At 37.4% G+C, this 23,755-nt stretch overlaps 1 long non-coding RNA gene across 1 annotated transcript; it reads left to right on the top strand.

The window, feature by feature from the left end:
- Positions 1–245: 245 nt before the first annotated feature.
- Positions 246–15,651, top strand: LOC108606123. The gene is made up of 8 exons (XR_001915419.1): positions 246–280; positions 9,653–9,749; positions 11,405–11,579; positions 11,645–11,819; positions 14,693–14,778; positions 14,845–15,028; positions 15,094–15,323; positions 15,408–15,651. It is a non-coding gene; the product is annotated as an uncharacterized LOC108606123 (long non-coding RNA).
- Positions 15,652–23,755: the final 8,104 nt, after the last annotated feature.

A 23,755-nucleotide genomic window follows, 5' to 3' on the forward strand; every position in this document is an offset into this window, starting at 1 on the left:
TTAGCATTATAAATTATCATTTTTAACTATAATAAATTTTAACTATAATAAAATTATAATTAAAGCAAGCCTCATGCTCATTGAATTATAAAATAATAAACAAAATTATAAGTTCAGCTCGTGTATTTTGCCAACTATAAATATCTAAACTGATTTGCTGTGCGAACTGTGCAATTAAAATTATTATTTATAAAGCTATTAGTTATATATTAATAAATTAAATTCTTATTTCAGCTTGTCAATCAATCAATCAAATGCCAATATAACAAACAAACTTCAGGTGAGCTTTAAATTTATTTTATATAAAGCGTATTTTAAAAAATTGCATAGCTGCTCGAATTTGGCATTTGAAATTAGCATTCATAACTATAAAAAATAATTGTAATTAAAGCAGTGCAATTAGCATAATTAAAATTCAATTTTTGAATTATATATGAATAAACTAATTTCGAATTTCCAAGCTTCAAATTTATTTTCTATAACAAATTGCTGCACGAATATTCGACAATTCAAAACTATAAAGTGAATTATAGCAAATCTTATAATCAGCTTGTGAATATTTCCAACTATCAATCAATCAAATTGTCAATAAAATAAACAAAGTTCAATATGAAAAGCAAGTTCAGTTGAGCTTTAAAACATTTTATGCTGCTTTGTTTATTAAAAATAAATTAAAAACAAAGCAAGCAAATTATTCAGTTCAGCATTTGCAATGAAAGTTTCTTAAATTTTGTTTTTAAATTTTATTTTCGATTTAGCCGCTTGATAAATCTCAAAATGATTTTGTGTTTGAGCTTGTTAAGAATTTCTCAAAGTGCTTTTGGCATTTTGCATTTCCTTTATTTTTTGTTTTTGGATTTGCAAGCGACACACGTGGCAACGTTCACCGCCCACCGAGCCCCGCCCCCAGCTTCGTTGCAGCCTAAGCCGAAAAAACTTTTATGACTTTGGCTGTAAGCAGCAGCGGCAGCCACTGGTGGCAGCCACTGGTGGCAGCCACTGGTGGCGGTAGCAATATCAGTAATGGGTCGCGGCTGTTGCTAATGCCAAACTCAGTGTGGCAGCTACAAAAGCTGCGTATGCGATGCTTTTGGCATCACTTGCAACATGCCACACGCCAAGTTGTCAAATGTTGCATATAAACACGGCGTTGTCAATGTTGCTGCCGCCCTGTTTGCCTCAAGCAGAGCAGGCGTCGCGTTGTGGCAAGCTCCGTGTGGCATGCAACACACACACACACAACGCTCAGCTCAGCCAATAATGCGGACAGTTTCTTTTAAGCGCCAAGACGACGGCGCAGCTTGTCGACCCAATGACTAACTGTCTGTCTGTCTGTCTGTTATGCTTGCTGCTTGCTGAGCGACAAGGCTGAGCGACAAGACTGAGCGACAGGACTTGAACTGCTTTAAGTCTAAACTTTAAAACTGCCGAACTTGACTCTCTCTCTCTCTCTCTCTATATCTCTCCTAGCTGAGCGACAAGGCTGAGCGACAAGACTTGAGCTGCTTTAAGTCTAAATTTTCAAACTACCGAACTTGTCTCTCTCTCTCTCTCTCTGCTTGCTGAGCGACAAAGCTGAGCGACTAGGCTGAGCGACAAGACTTGAACTGCTTTAACTCTAAACTTGCAAACTGCCGAACTTGTCTCTCTCTCTCTCTCTCTCTCTCTTTCTGTCTCTCTGCTTGCTGAGCGACAAGGCTGAGCGACTAGGCTGAGCGACTAGGCTGAGCGACAAGATTTGAGCTGCTTTAAGTTAGGTCGAAACTTTTAAACTACCGAACTTGTCTCTCTCTCTATCTCTCTGCTTGCTGAGCGACTAGGCTGAGCGACAAGACTTGAGCTGCTTTAAGCCTAAAGTCTTAACTTTCAAACTGCCGCTCGATCTGCTGCGATCTTTGCTCAAGCTCAGCAGCCATTTAATTAAATCTTGTCTCTCTCTCACTCTCTGCTCATTCGCTTTAATTAGATTTTCGCTTTGCATTGCACGCGCGTCTAAGCGCAGCCTACACCTGTCTGAACTTTTAATTAAAAGCAACCCAAGCCCAAGCCAAAGTCAACCACCCACAGTTGTCTGCACAGCTGTCAACTTATTAAAAGCCAAACAGCATTATGCTAATTAGGCCAGCAGCAGACCAGACTGTGCCCAAAACCAAACCAAATCAATCAGTCAACGATTCCCGCAAGACCGACCCGAAAATAAAAGAAATTACAAAATTAAAGACGCGACATATCGAAGCTGCAATGCATACAAATTAGAATTAGAACTGAACGCAATTAGCAAGTCGAGTGGGTTAAGTCAGTGCTTTTGGGTACTGGAGGGGGTTGGGTGGGTGGGGGCAGTAGAATTTGCGTTAAGCCTTTGAGATTTCAAATAAATTTAAATCCATTGTGTCTGCTAAATTAAAAGATTCATTTCAAATTTGAATTCAGAACTTTGCAATTATAAGCGACTGTTGCTATTTTATAAAATTTTATGTTGGTATAAAATACAAAATTCAGATTAATTGAGCTGTTGCTGTTTTATTATATTCTTGAAATTGAAAAACTTTAATCAATTAAAATATTAATTTAAAATGGATTTTCAAACTGCAGTGAAGTCAAATCGGCTGTTGCTATGTTTATATAACTTTATGTAGTTGAAATAAAAAAATATTTTACGCTTATTGCTGAATGGTTTAATTTAAAAAAATATATATTTTGTATGAATCTCAATATTTCTTGAATATTTGCATATTTCGAACTCTGGAGCAATCAAGTTATTTTATATAAATTGCTGTTGGCTTAAAATTTATAATTTTGTTGCTTATTGATTAATTGTGCAATTCATTTAAAAATAAAATATATTTTGAATTAATTTTGAAACTTTAAAAATTGCTTATCAAATCGGCTGCTGCTATTTTATATAAATTTTGTTGACGTATAATTGAACATTTTTAAGGCTTATTGATTAATTGTTCAATTAAAAGATTCAAATATAATTTGATTGGATTTTTAAACTTTAAAAATTCTGAAACGCTAATGATATAAAATCGGCTGTTGCTTTTTTATATAAATTGCTGTTGGCGTAAAATTAATGAAAATTCAATTAAAAGATTCATTTAAAAAATATATTTTTAATGAATTTCGAAACTTTGCAAATCGCTAACGCTTGTGCAATCAAATCGGATTTAGTTGTTTTCAATATTTAAGGTTTACAAATATGTTTGTATATATAAAAAATTATGAAGCCGATCAATTAAAATCAAATCAACAAAAGCTCTAATTTGGCAAAATTACTGCAAATTTAAATGTGTTTGGCTTTTTTTTTTGTAGACTCATTTTAAAATTTAACGTTTATTGATTTTAATTTGAACAATTAAATTGAAGCTTATTGATTTGAATTTACTATTATATTAATTTAAAATATTTTGCAGCTTAAAGTAAATTTATTGCATTTGAACTAAATTCATTTAATTTCTTGGCATTTGTTTAATTTACAAACTGCTGTGGCGCTTAAACTTTTGTGTTGCAATCACTTAAAGTGTCGCTTTGCCTCTTTGTGTGTGTGTCTGTCTGACGCTTTTGTTATCAACGCAGCGCGTGGCGTGTGGCAAGCTGCGTGTTGCATGCTGCAGCAGCAGCAGCAGCAATAAAGTGTCGCTGCCTTTGCCTGGCGCTTAACTTATACAATTTCCGCAAAAGCTTTCTTGATGCGCATCCGCTTGCCACGCCCACACCCCCACGCCCCCACAGCCGCCCACACTTGCAACTAATTATAAAGTTAGTAGCGGAAACATTTACAAAACATTTAGCGAAAAATTCACATTTGCCTAAAACGTGTGCGGACTGTGAAATCAAAAGCGAGTCGAGTCGCTCGCTCTCGCTCACACAGCTGTGTGTGTGTCTCTTTCTAAGCCTGGGCAGGCAAATAAAGGCGACCACAAAGCGTCGACGCTGACCGCGACGTCGACGCTGACAGCAGCAAATGCAACTCAGTCGCTCTCGCTCTCGCTCTAGCTAACACTTGAGGCTAGCCTTAGGCATAGTTGTGTGTGTGTGTGTGTGTGTGTGTGTGTGTGTGTGTGGCCACAACTTAATTTTTTGGGGCAGATAATAAATGTCAAGCTTGCAACGAGACGTGGCCATTGTGGCTTAGTGGGGCTTGCAACTTTTTTTCAACTTTATGCATTGCTGCAAATGTAATCTCCGCATATGCCACATGCTCTGTCTCGCTCTCGCTTTCGCTCGTTTGCAGCCGCAGCACGCAGCACGTTGCAAGTCAAGTTGGCTGAGCACACTGCGTATGCGTAATATTGCATTACGCTATAATTTTTATACACTTGGCATTTATATACAAAAATGATTTGTTTTACTTTGGCAAACATTGTTTATATTTCTTTTATTTATTTAGGCTCCATTTGTTTGTCTTAATTGCCAACAAAAATTCCAACTGCGCTTTTCTATTGAAATTCATTATTTACGCTTCAGCCTCTCAAATCGTCTATTTATATAGTATTTATATAAATAGCAATAACCAGAACTTTATGCGCAAGCAATTGCCATTAACTGTTGATTTTGTCAGTTGACCTCAACTTTGCTTAATGAAGCAGTCGCGACCGATTTTATTCCATTAGACTAACGTTTATTTCAATTTTCGACTCCAAAACTTATGCCAAAGCGAACATTAGTATGCGCATATCGAAGCAGCGGCATAAGATTCAAATAACAATAATGCTGCTATATAGTGCTTTGTTGTTGAGTTTACAAAGTACAGTGGAGCTTGCATTAATTGCAACAGTTGCTAAACTATTTGCAGCTATTTGAATTAATTTGATAACAATTTGATAACAAATGCATAAATTAAATTTTTTAATATTAGCGTAAGAAAATAATGTTTCATGCTTTTATTTTAATTTTTATTACAAACAAATAAAAGTCATGAGTGTTTTAAATTTATTATTTTAAACAAATTATAAGTACTGAACTCCATTTAATTTGCATAGAAATTCATTTAATAAATAAATAAAAATTACATGAAACTTGTGCTGTTCACTATATAAAAAAAAAAACATTACAAATCAAATAAAATAAAATAAAAATAACAATCGTTACAAAGCACATAGAATAAAATTATAAAAAGCTTAAAATAATAATAAAAAAAAAATAATTATTGCATTAAAGTAATGAAGTAAATATAAAGTATAGTAATAAAAATAAAAATAAATTATAAATATATACTAAATTAGAATAATGTGTATTCATATAAATCAAATAAAAAGCAATAAAATAAATTATAAAAAACTAATAATAATATTAAAAAAAAACCATAAGTATTGCATAAATAATGAAGGCCAACAGAAATTCTAGGGCTAATCATAATAATATAAATATAAATATATTTATTTATTTAACAAACTAAAATTATTAAAATAATTATTTATTATTTTAAAATTTTTATTTTACATTTTAAATTTTTATTTTTTTTGTTATTTGCTTAATTTAAACTTCAGAGCTTCACAACTTGTTGATTTCTTTTTATAATTTTTAATGCATAAAAATTACGCTTACGCTTGCACTTGCTTTATAGCACTTATACAAGCAAGTTATACTTTTTATGTGTTCACTGTACTTGCGCATGTTTTTGCTCAAGCATTTAGCTTTGAACATATGATAATAAAAATTGAAATAATCAAACGACAGTTTCAGTTTGTAATGGGCAAAATGCCACAGAACTCAGATTCAGATTCAGCGACAGCGACTCGAAACTCAACTGTCAACGCAGCAGGCAAAGGACACAACGTTGTCCTTTTCGAACTGTGTGAACAGCGGGAGTTCGCTCACGCTCTCGTTCGCTCTGTCGCTCAGCGACTGCGAGACTTAGAAAATGCCAGCAGTTAGTTAAATGCTAAATGGGCGAATGGTCAATGGCTAGTCCAGCGCTGAGTTGGGTGTGTGGGGTGGGGTTGTTGCTGTTGGCGACATCAAAGGCACTGCAAGGACTAATAAAAATGGCAACGAAATTATGCAATTAGTGGCGTAATATGAAGCACTTTACAGGCATTGTGGGTGTTCTCGTTAATAAACAGAGCCCCACCCCAGCACCCCACACCACCCCACTCTCTATCTGCTCTAGCTTTGGCTTGATGACAGCCATAAGCATGCGGCGAACAATGAAATTGACATTTGTGCTCTATGCGGGTAAAACATGGCGTATGCGTGTTGCGCCCCCCAGACTATGCACAGGTAGTTAGTTAACAGTTTATAAGCTGAGTTCATTTATTTGTGCTACATTTTGATTTAAAATCAGTAAAACATGCACATTTAATAAAAAAATAAATAAATTGATTGTTTTAAATATTAAAACTAAATTAAACATTAATTTATTTATTTATATGCAAGTTCAAGCTCAAGTTTGAGTACAAAAATTATAAATAATGAAAGCAAAAAATAAGATTTGCTGCATTAAACCTAAAAATAAAATACTTAAATTTTTAAAGTTAAAAAAAAATATTGAATAATTCTTAGCAAGTTTATTTTTTAATTTTAACAATAACATAAAATGCAAAATATGCAAATAATTTTGTATATTAATATTAATTTGCGTGGCATATAAAATTTTATTATTTTATTTATTTATAATTAAATGGAAAAAATAAGCTTAGCTGAATACAATTTAAAAATATACATAAATAATAATTAGTTAAATTAAATTTAAATTCAATGCTACTAAAACAATTTGCATATTTACTACATAAAATGCAAAATATTAAAATTAATATTAATTTGCAATCACTTGCATTGCATCTAAAATTTAAATTCAACTATTGTTTTATTAGCTTTAATTTATTTTAAAAAAAGTAAAGTTATACAATAATTAGTGAGTGCTATACTAGTGACAAGCTCTAACTGCTATAGCTTAAGCTAATAAATCAAGGCACATTTAATTATGTAAACTTGAATATTACGCATACGCCACAGCGTCTGCGACTAAGCAACATAAAAATTGCCAAAGCGCGTTGCTGCCAACTAAGTACTAACAAAATTTACTATTTACACACACAGACACACACACATACACACACACACATACATATGCAGCTTTATTTACATGCGCAGCAAGTGTCGCTTATTTAGCGTCCAAAGTCTAACGAGCATACATTTAACATCTGTTCGCTCTCTATGTGTGAGTGTGTGTGTGTGTGTGTGTGTTTTTTTTTTGTAGCTGTTTGCTCGCTTCATATTTTTGCATTTTACAAGCGAGTGACCACGCCCACACGCCCATAGCATTAAAACGAAAGTCAGCGAGCCAAGAAAATGCGAAAGTCTCAGCAGCGCATAAAAATATAAGCAACTACTTTAGTGTGTGTGTGTGTGTGTGTGTGTAACCTTGGCGTTGCTTTTCCTTTTCCTTTCCTTTTATGCTATTTAACGGTTTGCTTTGCATATCGCAGCAGCAGCAGCAGCAGCAAAAGCAGCGCATGTTGCCACTGAAGCGAGTGTGGCATGAGTGTGGGCGTGGCGTGGGTCGGTGGGGCACAAGCTTGATATGTGTGCTACCACAGGCAGACAGCCGCAACATTGCAGCGCCAACAGTCGCCTGTATGTGTGTGTGTGTTGCATGTAAATACTTTTGAGGTAGCACAAGATAATGCACTGCAAAAAAAAAATGCTAAGCGCACAGCTAAAGTTAGTGAAATGCTAAGCCAAAGTTTTAAAAACAAATTGATGTAAATAAACTTTAATAATTTTTTTATTTTGTGTTTTTGTTCCTTCAAGCAAACTCATGAAATTTTATGATTTATTTTTTAATATTTGCGAATTAACATAAAGAGGAAAGGGATAGTAATTGGAATGTCTTAACCTAGATCTCTAAAAGGCAACTAAATTATTAAAATTCTTATGTCGAATTTTTATTTTAGCTGCAAACATAGCAAAATATAATAAAACTAAACAATGTTTTGCTCTACGAAATATAAAATTGTGGCTATAGCTTGATTTATTAAAAAATTTGCTTGACATACTTAAATTTTAGCAGCAATTAATATAAATATAGTTAGCAATGCTTTACAAAATATTTAGAGTATTAAAAACAAAAAAAGTTTAAGGCACAAAGTTTGTAAATTGCCTTTGATGCTTGATTTTTATGCTTTATTTTTCTTATGCCAACAAATTGTTTGCAGTGTACGAATAATTCTGGCTGGCTGACTGGCTGGCTGGCGAAAAAATGTCATAACATGAAGAGTGATATTGCACGCTCCAATTACGTGGCGGCTTTCCCGCTTTTCCCGCAGCTCAGGAAAAGAGAAAAATGCGCAACGTGACGTGGGCCGAGCAGCCCAGGCTAGAGCTAGAACCCAAAACCGAGGAGAGCTCAGGCCAGTCGAAATGTGGGCGTGGCAGTGGCTGTCAGGACTTGAAGCTTAGCCTCAACTTGTGCGTGTGTGTGTGTGTGTGTGTGTGTGTGTTGGAACTTATGTAAGCAATGTCATCGTTATTTTAGCTTAATTTACATGCTTAACTAAAGTTGTCAGAAAATTATGTTGACGCATGCAGCTTTCAATTATGTTGCATACACGAGAGGCACTGCCACTGCCACAGCTGTCAACGTGTGTGTGTGTGTGTGTGCGTGTGTGTGTCCCAACGTGGACCGTACAGGCAACAGCTCCAGCTCTCGTCCAACAGGGCGTATGAATTCATCGTTTGTCATGTGCACATCACATTATCATAATTGTTGGCAAGCAACAAAACTGAAAGATAATATATATAGAGCACACACACACACACACACTTGCAATTGCTATCTGTGGGTGTGTGTGTGCAGCAACAATAAAAATGACAACACTTGCAGCTTGTTGAATGATTATCTTACGCATGTGCCTCTCAACATGCCGCAAACAGAGCAGAGAGAATTTAAACTCAGCTCCTCTCTCTGGATGAACAGCACTTTAATTTTAATGCACAAACAATTTTTGCTCAATCGACAACATTTTATTTAGTGTTTGAAATATGCAAATGCAAGTTGTCAATTAAATTTTGCTTAAATCAGAAGTTTTCGTTTGCCACAGTCAAAAGCAAAATCAAAGCAAAGCACCGTACATTGGCAGCGACGTCCTCTCTCGCTCAGTTGCAGCAGCAGCGAAGAGCGATCGAGCGCATTCAAACGAAAGCAGCGCTGCTCTGCTCTCTCCCTCTCGTGTGATGATGTGCTTATAGAATAATTTAAGCTAACAGACTGTGCTCTTGGGTTTCTTATGCTTCTTCTTTGCTCTCGCTCTTTTAGTTTCACTCAAAATGAAGAGCGCAATCCGTTATCTCATATTATTGGAGTTTAGAACGCAGGCTTTATTAGTATAAACTGCTGCTCACGCTCTTTGAGCGAGTTGCGCTCTTAGCTTCTGTTCTTGCACTAAGATCAATGTCACGTAGGCCACGCAGTTCAGTTCTATACGAATCGTCGTAAAGTTAGCAAGCAGTAAGCATCGCAGCTGCCGGCATAATAATTATTAAATTAAATATTAAAGAATTTTCATAGTTCAGCTGTATATAAGTGTGAATGTTAAACATAACAAAATAAAGTAAAAGCGATAGGTAAACACAACTAATACTTCTGTTTGCCTGTTAAAATAATTGGACTTCTACTAAATGCTATTATGCTTGTTGGTTTTCTATGCAGGATGTGGCCATGATAATCCATATACCGATTGCTTGGAATTGGTTTGCCACTTGGTTAACTGGCGTGGTGAATTTACGCATTCTACTTGTAGCTTGGGGTGAGTACGCACAATTTTCGTTTTTGCTTAGTTACAAATTACGCACATTGGAAGTATTTTAAAATTAATCTATTGAGATTTGGTTTGATCAAGTTAGTCTATGCCAGCTGTGTGGACTTAATTAAATTACAATACATAAACAACTAAAACGTAATATAACAAAAAAAAACCTCTCGGCCGCGCACTGGGCGTAATCTTTGACAATCCTCAATCAATATGGCTGGCTGCACTATACATCAATTGCTCACTTTTTCTGCTATAAATTATTTACTCAATTACTTTTATGCTTATGCATAAATTTACTACTACTTATTACTAAATGCAATATTCAATACGAACATGCCTATTGTCACATGGCCTCAGTGCTGTAAACACAACTGTAACATCAGCAGATGTTTTAGCTAAAGCCGCCTGCTTTGAATGGAAAGTTTCCATACAGTCAAAACAAAACGCAGCCACATCCTACGGTAAATGCTCTCTAAGCACCGCTCTTCTTCAGTCGCAGCACCGCAGTCGATCGACTGCATAGAAAACGAAAACAGCACTGCTCTCTCTCGCTAGCACCTAGGCTGATTTACAAGCTTAGGCAAAGGCATTCTCACTCTCTGAAAAAGGCTTGCGCTCTTACTTGCAGATCCTAAGGTAAATGCTCTCTAAGCAACAGCGGCGATGCGCTCGCTTTGCAGCAGCAAAAAGCGCTCTCTCCCTAGCAAGCATTAGGTTAAACAATAGCTCCCGCTCTCTGAGTGGGGCTTGCGCTTGCTCTCAGCTTCTGTATTTGCGCTTAGATGTGTGTGTGTGTGTGTGTGTTAGGCTGGCAGGTACTAAGTCAACATGGGCCACGCACTTCAGTTGTGCATGAACTTTTAGTAATTAGACAAGCAGTAAACAGTGCAGTTGTTAGCATAATGATTATAAATAATTCCAATATGCATATTTACAATCAGTTTATTACAAATAATGCCAATAAGCTGACAATGAGCTAAATACTAATGGATACATATAGTGCGTGTTCGTGTCCGCTCGATCGATCAGCACTAGTTTACAATACTATTAGACAAATGGTTATCAAACTATCCGACAATTGAGTTATTCTCTAAATAAGAACATTTTATTTAACTCTTCCATTGCAATAATCATTACAAATTGTCCGAATGTGCAAATGGCATCAGTGCAGTGAACCTAACTGTGCTTTTGAATCAGCTGATGTTTTGATTTTGCTAAGCAGCATGGAATGGAATTTGAATGGAAAGTTTCTAGCAGAGCAGTCAAAGCAAAACACATGTACATCCTACGGTAAATGCTCTCTAAGCAACGGCGGCTGTGCTCTCTCGTTCAGTCGTAGTCGCAGCGCAGTCGATCAACTGCATACGAACGAAAGCAGCGCTGCTCTCACTCAGAGCTCAGCCCAGGCATTGACTGACGCTCTCTGAGAAAGGCTTGCGCTCTTACTTTTTGTTCTTGCTTGTTCTTGATCAATCTGTGTGTGTGTGTGTGTGTGTGAGTGAATGTGAGTGTAAGGCGTGCCAATGCAGTTTTCACATTTGTGAATTGTTGTAAATTTAATAAGCAGCGAACAAGCTGCCGGCATAATAATAATAATAATAAATAATTGCAATATTTAAACATCTAATAAGTTTATTACTCTCTTTTAGCATTGCTGACACTAGTCTGGAGCTAAACAAGTTTGTGCCGGCAAGGAAGTTGGGGCTGAGATACTGGAGAAGTCATGGAGAACATCAATGCCAAAGCGGACACATTAATGAGTTCCAAGCTGCTTTATGGCGAATCCTGCAGCTGATCTAGAAGCTCGCTGGATATTTCTTAAGCGTAAGTAGTTCAGTTTAATAAGCAAGCAATACCAACTGTATGTAAATGTTATCTATCCCCACTAGTTTTAATGGCAGCCAGCCCTCGTCCACGCCCACGCCGGAAAAAGTCGTCAACGCATACATCGCTTGGGATCACATTTCATTGCTAAATGATTCGCTAAAGAATCGCAACTGGAACTGGAATGATGAGTGCTCTGTTCTATTCCATATATACAATCTTTTATAATTGGAGCTTGGGGTGAGTGCAGCTTAATCTTAATTTGTTGCTTTATTGAAATCAAAAAGTTGCATTTAAATTTTGAATATTTGCGGCTTTGCTTTAATTAAATTTTCAATCAACTTATTGCACTTTGTCAGCATAAACATATTTTTTAATTAGCTAATAGTTTAGTGCACTGGCTAAATAATTCAAGTGCAACAATCAGTTAATTGTTTATTGTTGACTACAGCTAAAATATTTGTGCTAATTTAAGCAGCTGTTGGCCACTTACAAATTCAGTTTAAAAACTTTCATTCCACTTGAAATTTTTATGCCATAGATACAATTGAATCTTAATGCCGCTCAGCTGACAGTTGAATGTATGAGTTGCCTTTGAATGTCATTCACACACACACACAGATAGACACACACACACACACCAATGCATATTTAAACACAGACAATTCATCTTAATGCCTCAGCTTTTGGCCAAAACGTTTGCGCTGCTTTTTGCTTTTGTCTTTTATTTGTATTTGTGTGTGTGTGTGTGTCTGTCTCTTTTTTCTTCTTGTTTCTTCTATTTTTTTTTTTTTTGCCTTTGGTGTGCTGAACGCAGCGCGACAATTAAATTTAATAGCAACGCAATTAACTCTTAATTTCTATTTTGGCAACGCTCTGTCTCTTTTGCTTTTTAGCTCTCCATTGTTCGCTCAGTGAGGCGAATGTTTTTTTTTTCACTGCGTAGCTAGTGAATTATGTGACTACTGGTAGTCAGTTTGGTGGCCAGTTGGCAAATCTATGCCAAAAGCTTAAGCAAATGTCTAACTTTTGGGGCTAAAACCAATCCACAGGGTCAAGCTTAAAAAACAAAATGAAAAAAAATTACGTCGCGGGTCATTTTATTAATTAAGCAGGTGGCAAAGTTTTTAAGTTGACTGGCCCAGGTTACAACGTTTGTTGCCCTGAAATGTGCGGCAAATTGCGTGAATTATTTCAGCTGTTCTCTCGCTCTCTCTCTCGCTCTCTTTCTATTTGTATGAGCGGTAAATGTGTGGAGCTAACAGTGCTGGCTAAATTAAAATGAAAACACATAGCCTAGCAAGCTGCGCTCTATGTATGTGTCTGTGTGTGTGTGTGTGAGAGAGAGAGCGCAAGTTGACTGTGTGGCGACCCTTTGAATTACTTCATTAAATTTGCATATTAGGTGAGGATTTGGTTGCCCTTTACCACAATTATTTTATTATATTTTTTTTGTGCTTTTGCTTTGCTTTTTTGCCTATGCGCTGACCTCAGGAGCTCAGCTGCTCCCTGAGCTGAGACACACACACACACAGACACACACACATGCATTTTATGATTATTTTATTGCTGTTGGCCCAAAGTCGATAACTGAGCTTAGAGACAAAATTTAGTAAATCTCTGCAAAAATAAGCAGAAATAAATTAAATTTCAGCATAAGCTTGGCAAATAAATATATAAATTAAATAAATCAAACAAATTGCTAAATAGATATAACAAATAAATGCAAAAATATAAAGCAATTAAATATAATATAACTTAAAATAATAAATAAATGCAAACAAAGTGCTGGCAAAATATTTAAATTTGCACTACTTTAACTAAATTTTATTTAATCAATCAAATTGCTCTGCCAAATGCATAAATTTAATTCATTCATTCTGATTTATCACAAGACTTAATCAACACTTGAACTAAGCAACTTAAAGTTCTCAATTTGAACTTGGGACACCCCCCCTCCCCACTCGTCACTTGTAGCTTGACCTTAGCAGCTGTGCGGCAAGTTCAGTTTGGTTAACAGCATAAATATGCTAAAGGGGGGTGGCTTGGGCGGCTAGACAACTATCCTTATGCTATATTGCCACATCATCATTATTTCATCATCATCAGCAGCAGCAACAATAATGAAAGTTAATTATCATCAAGTGAAAAGGCATTGTCATGGGCCCAGGTTTTTAGTTTGGGCCAAGCGCAAAATTTTCTTTGCGCTTCTGCCGCCGCCGATGCAATAAATTAGAAAGTGTCAGGTTCGTTAAGTAAATTACCTGGCCATAAAAAAACGCCACCACCCACCCCCACGCAACTGTCTCCCTCTCTGTCTCTCGCTCTCAGCCACCCGCAAGGACAACGAATTAATGTCTTTTTATTTGCGCTTTCGCGCGCCGAAAGGGCAAAAAGATTTGTCAAGGATATTTACGCGCTGGTGGGCGTGGCAGTGCGCCTAGTCTGCTTTGCATGCGATACGCTTTTGTAGTTAAGTGAGTGAGTGAGAGAGCAACAACAACAACAATAAGCAGCGAAAAAAATAAATAAAGATGCTGACCCAGAAATAAAAATGAGATTAAGTGTGATTAACACGCTGTCGAGCTGAGTTCCTGGCCGCCGCCATCTTCCATAAATTCTAACTGAGTGTGTATGTGTGTGTGTGTCCAGCATTAGCGGCATTTTGCGTTACTTTTCACTTTCTCATTCACTTTTGAAAGTTGCAAAGCGCGTAGCTCGCTTTGTCGCCTGTCTCTGCTCTCTTCTTTAATTTCTCCCTCTTATCTCTCAGCGGCTGGACTCAAGTTTGTTTCTCTCTCTCTCGTTCTCTTCTCATTCATTCTTTGTTGCTTAGTGGCGTAATTTATTTGGTTACTACTTGATTTGCATAAAAGAACATTTACTTTTTAATTAGGTGTAAAATTTATACACTTCACTTTCACTTCGCACAAGTCTCGCTCTCTCTTTCCCACTCGCTGCTTAATTTGCGCTTGCCTTGATTATTTTTGTGTGCATGTTCAAGTGTTTGCGTTTATCTTTAAACTTATTTCCTTGGGCAACAAATCTGAGTTTTTAGTCATGCGAATTTTTAATATTTTACACAGCTTTTACTAATCTTTAATACTTATTAGCAGGTACTAGGACTACAACTTGCATAGCTAATGGAGAAACAAGCGCAACAACAACAATGGCTGAATGAGTAATAAATTCATTGAATGTAAGTATCACGCAAAGTTATAGTGCTTGGAAAATATTTAATAAATTTCTATTTTCAAATCTATAGCGTGCGCTTCGATCAGGACTACACCATCCTCTAGCGCATATATCCAATCCAACAAAAGGATATACGTCGCATTCGCAACACAGCGTAGTCTAGAGCAGCCCTGGAGAGGCACCGCAGTCCTCTGAGAGAAGGATTACTACAAGTTATGTTTGACAGAATGCTCTAATCGCCCATTGTTATATATGTATGTATTATATATTATATTTGTTTGTATCATTTCTTTAATGCTTTGTATTAATTCATTTCAAGGCTTTATGCTATTTATTCGTTGGGAGCTGCTACATTTCGACTTATTGGAGCAACTGCACCGAATTCTGAAGAGCTGCGTGAGCTGTTAATAGTCTCGCATTTATAATAGGGAAGACGCCAGACTTGATCATCCGATCTAGAGAGTTAACGAAGCGAGCTGGACTGAAGCCTACAGTACCAACAAAAATAGCTGCTTATCCTGCTTGAAACAGTTGCTTTAAGTAAACTATGTATGTATTATTATCATTTACAGTGCTCTTTTATTCATTTGTATTTTAAATTTCATTAATATTTTTTATTTTATTTTATTACAGCAAAATGTGTGAAGCTGCGCACTGCCTCATGCAGGACAACATAACGCACGATATCCTGCGGCGCCAGTTCCAGCGTTGTCTTCACCACTAAATGTGGCAACTGCGTCGCATTCTGGAAAGCGGCATGAACGCTTAACTGTCACATGAACAAAAGGGATGGCATTCCACTCCAGAAGACTTCATTATCAACTATCAGCGGAAATAGCAACAGCAATAGATGCATATCCTGCTCAAAAGGGATGTTGAACCATTACTTTTTATATAAATATTGTTAGTATTTATTATAATATTGCTTGTATTATTTATAATGATCATTCATTTATTTGTATTTATCATTAATACCTACCTAATATTATTATCATTAATACCTACCTAATATTGCAAAACTATATATATATAACTATAAATATAAGCAATTATTAATAAATAAAATATTCATCTGCAACAAAAACAATTGACTTCTTGTTGTTGGTGTAGTAGTGGAAATTTTTCAGCAAGTTCGTTGCCTAAGTCTTTTGTTTACATTTTTTATGGCCAAAGGTGATCGTTTTTTGGCTCCTGCTCCTTTGTTATCCTTCCGATCCAAAAAGGACATGCATTTTCGCGCTCCTGGGCATCAAATCTATCGAACTGCATACCAGGATATCTAGAATTGCACAAAAAAATTTCTTGAAAAAATTTACAGGGGGTAGGTCGCAAAATGTGGCCCAAAAACACAAAATGTCCTTTTTCTCGGAAACTGTAAGGACTACAAGGATGTCCTTTGGTGTCCAGGTAGTGCTCCTTGAGAGCTTTCAGAATATATCATTCAAAGGACGAAAGTCCTTACAGGAGCGGAGTAAAACAGCTTTTTTCGTGTACAGAAAAACGGCTATATCTTCCGAATCCTTGCCAGGATCAGGACGAAATCGATGCCAAACGATTCCTTTTTGAAAGGACTATCAGCTGGGTATATATAAAGTCCTTGTAGTTCCGGAGAAAATACGGATTTTGTGTTTTTGGCCACTTTGCTCGCGGCCCTGAGTCTGAAATTTTCTAAGTTGATGGACAATTAGATGACACCATACTTTTTTGATGCAGATCGATAGAGTCTCGTCCTGTGAGTACCGTAAACCAAAAATTTTGGAAATGCGACCTAATCCTGCGGCAAAACCATTGATTATTGGAGTGCGCGGCAAAAACTATTGATTATAGGACTGCACGGCAGCAACCATTGATTATTGGAATGCGCGGCAAAACCATTGATTATTGAATGCGCGGCAAAACCATTGATTATTGGAATGCGCGGCAAAACCAATTGATTATTTTGGAATGCGCGCAAAACTATTGATTATTGGAAATTGGAAATGCGCGTCAAAACATTGATTATTGGATGCGCTGCAAAACTATTGATTATGGAAATTGGGAATGCGCCGCAAAACCATTGATTTTTGGAATGCGCGGCAAAACTATGATTATTGAATTGGAATGCGCGGCAAACACATTGATTATTGGAATGCGCGCAAAACCATTTGATTATTGGAATGCCGCGGCAAAACTATTGAATTATTGGAACTTGGAATTGCGCGGCAAACCATTGACTCTATTGGACTGCGCGGCAAAACCATTGATTAGTTGAATGCGCGGCAAATCCATTGATTATTGGAATGCCGCGGCTAAATTATTGATTATAGGGATGCACGCCAGCAACCATTGATTATTGGAATGCGCGCAAAAACCATTGATTATTGACTTGCGCGGCAAAATCATTGTTATTGGAATGCGCGGCCAAAACTTGATTATTGGAATGCGCGCAAAAACCATTGATTATTGGAATTGGGAATGCGCGCAAACCATTGATTATTGAATGCGCGGCAAATCCATTGATTATTGGAATGCGCGGCAAAACTATTGTTATTGGAAATTGGAATGCGCGGCAACCATTGATTATTGGAATGCCGGCAAACATGATTATTGGAATGCGCAGGCTAAAACCTGATTTACTTGGACTGCCGCGCAAACTATTGATTATTGGAATTGGAATGCGCGGCAAAACATTGATTATTGGAATGCGTGGCAAAACTATTGATTATTGGATTGGGATGCGCGGCAAAACATTGATTATTGGAATGCGCGCAAAACCATTGATTATTGGAATGCGCGGCCAAATCATTGATTATTGAATGCGCGGCAAACTATTGATTATTGGAAATTGGAATGCGGCAAAACATGATTATTGATGCGCGGCAAAAACTATTGATTATTGGAATTGAATGCGCGGCAAAACCATTGATTATTGGAATGCGGCGCAGCAACCAATGATTATTGGAATGCGCGCAAATCCATTGATTCATTGGAATGCGCGGCAAAATCATTGATTATTGGAATGCGCGGCAAAATCATTGATTATTGGAATGCGCGCAAAACTATTGATTATTGAAATGCGCGGCAAAACATTGATTCTTGGAATCGCGCCAAATCATTGATTATTGGAATGCGCGGCAAAAACCATTGATTATCGGAATGCGCGGATTATTGGATATTGGAATGCGCGGCAAATCCATTGATTATGGAATGCGCGGCAAAACTAATTGATTATTGGAAATGGACTGCGCGCAAAACCATTGATTATTGGAATGCGCGGCAAACTATTGATTATTGTTTGGAATTGGAATGCGCGCCAAACTAATTGATTATTGGAAATATGAAATGCGCGCAAACCATTGATTTATTGGAATGCGCGGCAAATCCATTGATTATTGGAATGCGCGGCAAAATCATTGATTATTGGAATGCGCGCAAAAACATTTGATTATTGGAATGCGCGGCCAAAACTTTGAATTATTGAAATTGGTGCGCGGCAAAACGCATTGATTATGGAATGCCGCGGAAAATCATTGATTATTGGAATTGCGCGGCAACCATTGACTATTGGTCTGCACGGCAGCAATTATTGATTATTGGAATTCACGGCAGCAACCATTGATTTATTGGAATGCGCGGCCAACCTTGATTATTGGACTGGCGGGCAAACATTTGATTATTGGAATTGGATGCAGGGCAAAACATTGATTATTGGAATGCGAAATGCGCGCAAACCATTGATTATTGGAAATCGCGGCAAAACCATTGATTATTGGAAATTGGGAATGCGCGCAAAACCATTGATTATTGGAATGCCGGGCAAAACCATTGATTATAGGAATGCGCGCTATTGATTATTGGAAATTGGAATGCGCGGCAAAATCATTGATTATTGGCATGCGCGGCAAAACCCTTGATTATTGGTGCGCGCCAAAAACCATTGATTATTGGAAATTGGAATGCGCGGCAACCATTGATTATTGAATGCGCGGCAAAACGCATTGATTATTGAATGCGCGCAACCCATTGGATTCGTGGAATTGAATGCCGCGCAAAATCATTGATTATTGATGCGCGGCAAAACATTGATTATTGGAATGCGCGGCAACCAATGATTATTGCAATGCGCGGCAAACCATTGATTATTGGACTGCACGGCAGCAACCAATGATTATTGGAATGCGGCGGCAAAACATTGATTATTGGATGCGCGGTAAAACATTGATTAAAGGCCTGCCACGGCAGCAACAATTGGATCTATTGGAATGCGCGGCAAAACCATTGATTATTGGAATGCGCGGCAAAACCATTGATATTTGGAATGGGAATGCGCGGCAACACCATTGATTATTGAATGCGCGGCAAACATTGATTATTGGATGCGGGGCACAAAACATTGATTAGTTGGAAATTGGAATCGCGGCAAAACCATTGATTATTGGAATGCGCGGGCAAACCATTGATTATTGGTCTGCACGGCAGCAACCATTGATTTTTGGACATGCGCGGCAAAACCAATTGAATATTGGATGCGCGCAAACTATTGAATATTGAAATTGGAATGCGCGCACAACATTGATTATTGGAATGAGCGGCAACACTATTGATTATTGAATGCGCAGCAAAACATTGAATATTTGAATGCGCGGCTATTGAATATTGGAGCATTGGAATGCGCGGCAAACCATTGATTATTGGAATGCGCGCAAAACTATTGATTATTGGAATGCGCGGAAAACCATTGATATTGATGCGCGGGCAAAACCATTGATATTGGAATGCGCGGGCAAAACTATTTGAATATTTGAAATTGGAATGCGCGGCAAACCAATTGATTATTGGAATGCGCGCAAAAACCATTGATTATGGAATGCGCGGCAAAACATTGATTTTTGGAATGCGCGGCAAAACCATTGATTATTGGAATGCGCGCAAAAACCGACTATTGGAAATTGGAATGCGCGGCAAACCATTGATTATTGGATTGCGCGGCAAACTATTGGATTATTGGTTTTCAAAACGATCTGATTAAGGAATGGCGAGAATCGGCAAACCATTGATTATTGGTAATTGGGTGCGCGGACAAAACCATTGGCTTATTGGAATGCGGGACAACATTGATTATTGTTTGCGCGGCAAAACATGATTGATTATTGGAATTGAGTGCGGCAAACCATTGATTATTGGAAATTGGAATGCGCGGCAAACCATTGAATTTTTGGGAAATTGGAATGCGCGCCAACACATTTGATTATTGGACTGCACGGCAGCAACCAATTGGCTTATTGGAATGCGCGGCAAAATCATTGATTATTGGAAATTGGAATGAGCGCCGCAAAACCATTGATTATTGGAATGCGGCGGAAACCATTTGGATTATTGGGAATTGGGAATGCGCGGCTAAACCATTGATTGGAAATCGCGGCAAAACCATTGATTATTGGAAATTGGAATGCGCTGGCCAAAACCATTGGATTATTGGAAATTGAATGCGCGGCAAACCATTTGATTATTGGAAATTGGAATGCGCGAAAACATTGATTATTGGAATGCGCGGCAAAACATTGATTATTGGAATGCGCGAGGCAAAACATTGATTATATGAAATTGGGAATGCGCGGTGTTATATTGTATTATTCGCGGCAAAACCTTGATTTATTGGAATGCGGCGGCAAAAACGCATTCTTATTGGAATGCGCGGCAAAACATTGATTATTGGATGCGCGGCAAACATTGATTATGGAATGCGCGGCAACAACATTGAATTATTGGAATGCGGGGCAAAACCATCGATTATTGGAATGCGCGGCAAAACCTATTGATTATTGGTAACTTGGAATGCGCGGCAAAACCATTGATTATTGGAATGCGCGGCAGCAACCAATGCAGTTCGATAGATTCCATGTCCAGGAGCTCGAAAAGGCATGTCCTTTTTGGATCAGAAGAATAACAAAGGAGCAGGAGCTAAAAAACGATCAAATTTGGCCATACAAAATGTAAACAAAAAAGACTTAGGCAACGAACTTGCTCAAAAATTTTATTGTGCGATCCTAATTATCCTGGTATGCAATTCGATAGATTTGATGGCCAGGAATTGAGCAATGCATGTCCTTTTGCCCGGCATGTCCTATTTCCAGCACCCCACCAATAATAAGAAGTTAATTGTTTTTGTGGCAGATAATATTATTTATTAACAATTGGTTTTAGTTATAATTATAAAAGATATTATATATTATAAAAGCTAAAATTGAAAACATGCATATAGCAAACAAAGATTTTACTGCTATTAGTAACAATGAATATTAAATAAAATTGAATGTATGTTAGACCGATGGCTTTAGTAGCTCTCCAGGATGCAGCAACGACTGGGACACTGTGCTCTCCTTGTTGCTCATGTGACTGTTGACTGCTGCTTCAGAATGCGGCGAGTGTCTTCATGGATAGGCGCGAGAGGATTTGGGGCAGAAAAAAATATTAGAATTAATTTAAAAAAGTTTTATAGATATATAGACAAGCAAGCATGAAGGGATGTGCAACTCAGCAAAAGAAATTAAAGGATTCGATTTCAATTGAGTAATTCGTGTGGTGAATGATTATTTGGCAAAAATCAGATGATGGCGCTTACACGAATGATACAAAACGAATAACTGTAAAAGGGAAATAGTTGGCGGCGACTAAGAGCGTGGGAGTTGGAGGCTGCTGCTGCAGCTGACGAGCGGATAAGGATGCGAGTGATTCGCCACAGCCAGAGCACGTCCAAGATACATTTGCCTCACTCTCAACACCATTTACTTGCAGTCCCATGCCACGCCCCCTGCTCAAAGCCGTGACGCCGTTTGTTGGCTCGCTTGTATCGCATTTATATCGCTGTCGGTATGTGGAAAATACTTTCGTGTTGAAGTTGACGCTGGCGGGTAGTTAATCGCTTGCTTGCAACGCCAACGCCAGCGCCAACGGTGACTTACTTCTCTTTCTCGTTCTCGTTGCTGCCACACACTGAGCAAACGAACAAAAAGACCAAAAAACCAAAACAATGAAAAAAAAAACACACGCACACACACAGAGACAGCAAACAAGCTACTGCTGCTGCTGCTGCTGCTGATGATGTTGCCGCTGTTGCCAGCAGCCGCACACTAGCCAGGTGCTGTACATACGTGAACGTGCCACAGGCCCACTTAATGCAACACACTGAGGTGCGATAAGGAATTTTTCAGATTTCTTTTGCACACACACACACACACATACATACACATGGCAGCCATGTAACAAATACAGGATGTTTTGCTATTTAATCAAATATTATGCGCTGCCTAACAAATATATATAAAATATTTTAAATAATTTTTAAATTCAAAATTGCAATTTTAGCAGCTTATTAAATTCCTCAAAAATAAATTCTATTTTACTAAATTGTAATAATTTTTATAAATATTAATGAGCAATGCTTGACATTATGTTTTATATGCCTATTATATATATACATATATTTTAAGTAATTATTTAATTCATGATTTCAATTTTAGCAGCTTATTAATAAATATATGTATATATATTTAAAATTTTAATTAAATTCAACATTGTAATTTAAGCAGCATATTAAATTACTCAAAAATTCTATTTAACTAAATTATTAAATGATTTTAATCACTTTAATGCATTGTAATAATTTTATATAATCATTAATTAGCAATATTGCAATTTAATCAAATAAATTTTAAGTAATTAATAAATTGAAGATTGCAATTTTAGCAGCTTATTAAATTATTCAAACATTTTTATTAATTGCAATATTGCAATTTTATTAAATTATTTCAATAGCTTTAATGTATTGTAATAATTTTATATAATTATTTAATAGCAAAATTGTAAGCTAATATTAATTTGCAACTAAACAAGGAAAAAAATATAAATTGTTAGCCTTGTAGGCGGCACCCTGTTTAGCTTAGAGTGCGCTTCAGATGATTTCTTTTCATTTCTTATTTATTTGTATTTTTTTTTTTTGTTGTTGGTATTTTTGTGTAATTTTGTTGCAGAAGGTTTTTATTTTATTTGATTTATTTTTGTTGTTTTCGGCGCAACTTTTGTGTGTTTTGTTTGCACATTTCTGCGCCAACAACTGTCAATCTTTTTTTTTTGCTGACTGGCTGGCTGGCTGACTGGCTGATGAAGCCTCCACCAGGTCCGTGGTCCGTGGTCCGTCTGCGTCTGCAGCTGTTGCTCCCAGGGCTGAGCGCGACTGCGAGTGGGTTTGACTACACATGTGTATTGTGTATCGCTTTTGTGGCAGAGCTAAAGCAGCAGTTACAGTTACAGTTACCAGAGCCAAGGTGGGTGCGTGTGTATGTGTGTGTGTGTGTGTGTGTGTGTGTCGCTTGGCATAAGTGCCAGCATAAAAAGAAGTCGACATTTATTTGCGAGCATGCTGTAAATTGTAAATTACATTCCTAATCTTTGTAAGGCGGCGCCACACACACACACACACAGACATACACACACACACGCACACTAACTACACTTTAAGGCTCTACATTCCCAAATGACGCACACAGACAGACAGACAGACAGACAGAGAGACGAGCAGCGCGTCACGCACTTTTGCTCATTTGTGTTTTAAATTTCATTTGAGACAGCAGCAGTCGCTGTTGCTGTTGCTGTCGCAGTCGCAGTCGACGTCGCCGTCAGCGCAAGTTAAGTAAATGTTAAGTAAGGAAAGTTAGACTTGCCATTGGGGAGTACTTGGCATTGTGCCTTTTGTTTCAGCTGTGATTTGTGCATGTCACACTCGTCCCCTCTCCCTCTCTCTTTCTCTCGCTCTCTCTCTCTTTCACTCACATTCGCTGCTTACGTCGCTTAAAAATCTGTGGCAGTGACAATGTCACGTTTTGTGTTAATTTAATTACAAGAAACCATTTGTAAATATTACGACGTGATGTTGCACACACACACACGCGCATATGTGTGTGTATGTGTGTGTGTATGCGCCGTTAAGTTACATCACAAATGAT

The sequence above is a fragment of the Drosophila busckii genome, chromosome X (genome assembly GCF_011750605.1).
Source record: "Drosophila busckii strain San Diego stock center, stock number 13000-0081.31 chromosome X, ASM1175060v1, whole genome shotgun sequence".
NCBI classification, from domain to species: domain Eukaryota; kingdom Metazoa; phylum Arthropoda; class Insecta; order Diptera; family Drosophilidae; genus Drosophila; species Drosophila busckii.